Source organism: Lipotes vexillifer, unplaced genomic scaffold (assembly GCF_000442215.2).
Source record: "Lipotes vexillifer unplaced genomic scaffold, Lipotes_vexillifer_v1.1 scaffold58, whole genome shotgun sequence".
NCBI classification, from domain to species: Eukaryota; Metazoa; Chordata; class Mammalia; order Artiodactyla; family Lipotidae; genus Lipotes; species Lipotes vexillifer.
The window spans coordinates 4315651-4320227 of record NW_006781997.1 but is presented as its reverse complement, the minus strand read 5'-3'; positions in this window follow the sequence as shown (position 1 = coordinate 4320227).

Sequence of the window (4577 nt, the reverse complement as noted above, 5' to 3'; positions counted from 1 at the left end):
AGCAGGAATCCTGCTGAGGTGGGTTAAGTGGGTTTAACAAGAATCCTCCTACCCTTCATGTCTCCTCTTACTCGTGTCCCATCCACTGCCCTGTCACTCTGCTTCCTGGCTGGAAATCCCCAGCTGTCTTCGCCATATTCAGAGGTAAACCTGATCTCTCCCCTTATTGGCATAGAACCCCTACTGGGATAGCCCTGAACAAAGTCTTCCTTACAGTTTTAATAACTGTCAGAATAAGTTTTTACTTTAATAGAGGTGAGAGGTGCAAAGGATAAGTATTCTTACTGTGTTGCCTTCAAACCTTAGAACCCCTCCAGTAATCAGCCTTGCTTTTCTTTTATGTTCACCTAACAACCTCTGATGGAGTCTAGCTTCCAAATTTGTTTTCAGGCTGAAGAGAATGTCCCTCACCATTTTATAGTTCTCACTGTTAATGAATAAATTGGCGCTGATGCTGGTTTGTATACTTCTGTGACTAAGTTAATCATGGAGCAGTATTCCCAAGGTCAAGCATGCTGACAGAAATCAAGTTTCTGGGCCCACAAAAGAGAGGACCAGAAGGTGAGACCTGGCCACCGTGAGCTACAGCATTTAAGAATTCTTGCTGGATCTTAGATGACACAGCTACCTAGTGAACATCGGCAACAAAAGTTTTTGAAAAGTCAATAGGGAGGGACTTCCCTCGTGGCACAGTGGTTAAGAATCCACCTGCTAATGCAGGGAACACAGGTTCGAGCCCTGGTCTGGGAAGATCCCACATGCCGCGGAGCAACTAAGCCCGTGAGCCACAACTACTGAGCCTGTGCTCTAGAGCCCACGAGCCACAAATACCAAGCCTGTGTGCCACAGCTACTGAAGTCCACGCACCTAGAGCCCGTGCTCCGCAACAAGAGAAGCCACTGCGATGAGAAGCCTGCACACCGCAACGAAGAGTAGCCTCCGCTCTCCACAACTAGAGAAAGCCTGTGCACAGCAATGAAGACCTAATGCAGCCAAAATAAATAAATTAAATTAATTAATTAAAAAATAAAAAGTCAATAGGGAGTTACAGATGAGGAAATAATGTGGGTGATACAAATTATTTTGGCCACTGCATTCAAAATTTAATCTTTCTTCTTTCTCACTGTTTACATTCTAAGACTCAATATGTGTCTTGTGTTTGCTCAGATTTGCCCATGGCTTTATCCTGACCTGGGGATATTACTAAAATGCAGATTCTGGCTCAGAGTTTCTGGTGGGAGTGGGGATAGGAGTCTGCCTTTCTAGAAAGCTCCCTGGTGTTGCAGATGCTGGTGGTCTGGGGGACGCCCCCTTTGAGCACAGGAGGTGAGGTGTCATCATCTCTAGTCTGGAGTATTGCCACAAACTCCTAATTGGTCTCCCTGCCTCCCTTTCCAATCCATTCCCCACCCTGCAGCTAGTATGGTCTTTCAAAAATGCAAATCTGAACAAGTTCTGCCAGTTGCCCTGCTTCCCGTTGCCCTTAGAGCCCTCAGATCCTGCCTCCTACCCCACCTTCAGGCTCTCCCTCCTGTCTCAAGCCCACTGTTCCAGCCCCGATGAATTAGGCTCGATTCCTATAAGCAACTGTCATCTCTACTCTGCTTTCTCACAAGTTCTTCTCATCTGACAAACATTTTTCTTCTATTTTCCATCTTCACCCCTCCCACGCCCTCCCAGGCTTTTGAAATCCATTATGTACCTCTCCTCTGTGATTCTATAACACCCCGAGCCTCTTGCATTTACTGTACTTGTCAACCTATATCATTACTTTTCTCAAATTCCTATCATTAGATCATGAATGAGGGAGAGAGGTACCTGTATTTGTTTTCATTGTGTCTCCATCACATCGTCTCACATATAGAAAATGTTTAAAATATGTTTATTGAGTTGAACCAGAAAAGGGAGAGTGTTGAGGAAGCAGAAGCCTGTAAGTGTTTCTCATTTGGTCTGCTTCATAGAGTCACTATCGGGGTTACTAAATGTTAAGGACAAAATTGATTAGGTTGTCAAATTGAACTACATTCTGAAGCTTTGTAACTACTTTAGAATAATACTAGGCTTGCAGTTCTGTTTAAGTTCTGTCTTGCCTAAGCAATACAGAATACATATTTTATATATAAAACAAGGCAGCCCTGACCAGCTGTTCTCTATTTTTACAGAACGGCTACAGATGTAAGCATAAATAGTAGTTAGATATGCAAAATACGGAAAGACTAAATGGTAAGTAGGTGTTGGAGTTAGATAGCCTTTTGAGAGCCCCTTCCGAGAGATGTTTCATATGATAAGCAGTTTTTAAATCTTAGTTTGTGAGATGTTGCAGATGGATTCTAACAATTATAATTTTTAATGGAATCTTGGAACTTTACATTAACTTCTGAGATTCCCTTGGAACTTTACATTAACTTCTGAGATTCCACAATGCATTATTTTAAAAAAAGATCAAAATGGTATCAACTCAAGAATAAAACAGGTGCACATGCCTAACACAAAAGTCTGTGTGGTTGAAGTATATGAATTCAATGAGGCCTATTTATAGTATCATATACAAAAGTATAATTGATAATCTGTTGTATTTTCACATTTTTCTTTCACTATGCTTTTCTTGACTAGAGATTTTCTTTTATTTTGCTAGGAAGGAATGGCATACGAAGCACTAGGATCCACCTGGCCTTTTGGTTTTCCCATTGTTACCAGATCCTAAATCTCTCTCCTGATCTGGCTCAGGATTCTGGTGTAGAATAAACTACTGGATTCCCATCAAGGTACTACCTGAGATGGAAAAGGTTCCCCCTGGGAGCTCACCTGCCCCACCCTACGAATTCCTCACCGTGAACAATGCTCCCATTGTCTTTCTTCATTCATTGCTCACAGAGCCACACCTGTTAGAGGCCAGCAGCTGCCAATACTCACGTTCTTAGAAAGAATGAAAAGAAGAAATAGGGCAAGCTGGAGTTAGGAAATGATTCAATGTGTCAAAGTATCTTTTTTATGTTTTGTGTCAGAATATTTAATATTTTCATGGGTGTGACCTTTGCTTTCAATACAAATATGCTAAACCTGTTATTTATTGATTACCTCTTACATGCTATAACTTCTTATACATATTTTATTTTGTCTCTGTGACAGCCAGGAAAGTTAGGTATTATACTCCCCAACGAAGGGAGTCCCAGAGAGAATCAGTCCCAGTCAGTGGTTGATCCTAGATTCAGAGTTGGATCAGCCTCATTTCTAAAGCCCAAGTTCTTTCCTCTAACTTCTGCCGCCTTCGAGAAAGCAAAGCCCCAAAGATATCTCATTGGAAGTTTCAACAGCGTTTGTATTTAGTTAAAAAATACGGAGGAAAAAAGGAATGTATGTGTGAACAGAGTCTATCGGGGGTATCTAAAGAGCACGTGACGGGCCAATACTGGCCCTTGGAGGGACTGTTATTTCCTCCCGCCTCTAACACTTCCCCTTCTCGGCATCTGCAGGTGTTAACTGTCGCTGCGTGTTACCCAGGAAAACTGCAGGGCGCCAAATGGTGGCGCGAAGGTTATGGCAGTGAGCGGAGGACTAGCGATCTGGAGACGTCAGTCTTTAAAACATGTATCTAATCTGTCCTCATTTATTTCCACTGCCACTTCCCCATCCAGCTACTCGCTAATAGCCTTGCAATTCTCCCCTCCCCCAAGCCCTTCTCCACCCCCCAGATAATCGGATCGTGTCATTCCTCCGTTTGAAGAACTTCTTGGCTGCTCCTAGCTCCAAGGATAAAGTTTAAAAACATCCTTCACGCGACCTTCCAGGCCCTCCACGTTCCGGACCCTGCTCAGCGCTCCGGCTTCCACCTCCGGCCATGAACCCACCTGTTCGCCTAACTCCCCACACCGTGGCCCTTTCCTCCCTCAGCTCTTTTGCACACCTTGTCCGTTCTCTTGTCCCCCGCCTTCCGCTTTCCCAAGTCCCATTCACTCTCCGAGTCTCAGCTTAGATGCCACTTTTTAAGTGAGGCCTTTCCTGTCTGATTCCTACCTGCAGTCTCGTCACCCGCCATCTAATTAGATCTTCCTGAATGGGCTCCGCTAGCACTCTTCGTCGCCGACTGCGATTCGCGTTTGCATACTTGCCTTATTATTTTTAATGTCTGCAAGTGTCACAAGGGTTTAGCACTGTGGCCGGGAGGCACACTTTTGGAACCTAGTAACTTTTGAATGAATGAAGAAGAACTTGAACAGGATGTTGTCACCACCATCATCCTACCGTGACGATATTTCGAGTCCCCCAGTGCTACTGTCAATGGCACCCACCCCTGAAGGGTTGGCAAAGCCCTGGAGGAGGGTAGGCTGTCTGGCGCTCCCACCACTCTCTCAGGCACGCCGGGGACGACCCGGGCACAGCGCGGCTGGGGGCAGGTCTCAAGGCCAGGAGTCCTCCGGGCTCCCAGGTTCACGTGCACTGGGAGAGGAGGGGCGGAGGAAAAGGAGAGCGTGAGCAGGGTACCTAGAGGGGAGCGCGGGCCGCGCCCGGTACGCCTACACCCCCGCGGCCAGCCGCCGCCCGGGAGAGACTTCCTCCTCGGGGGCCGGCGGGGGGGG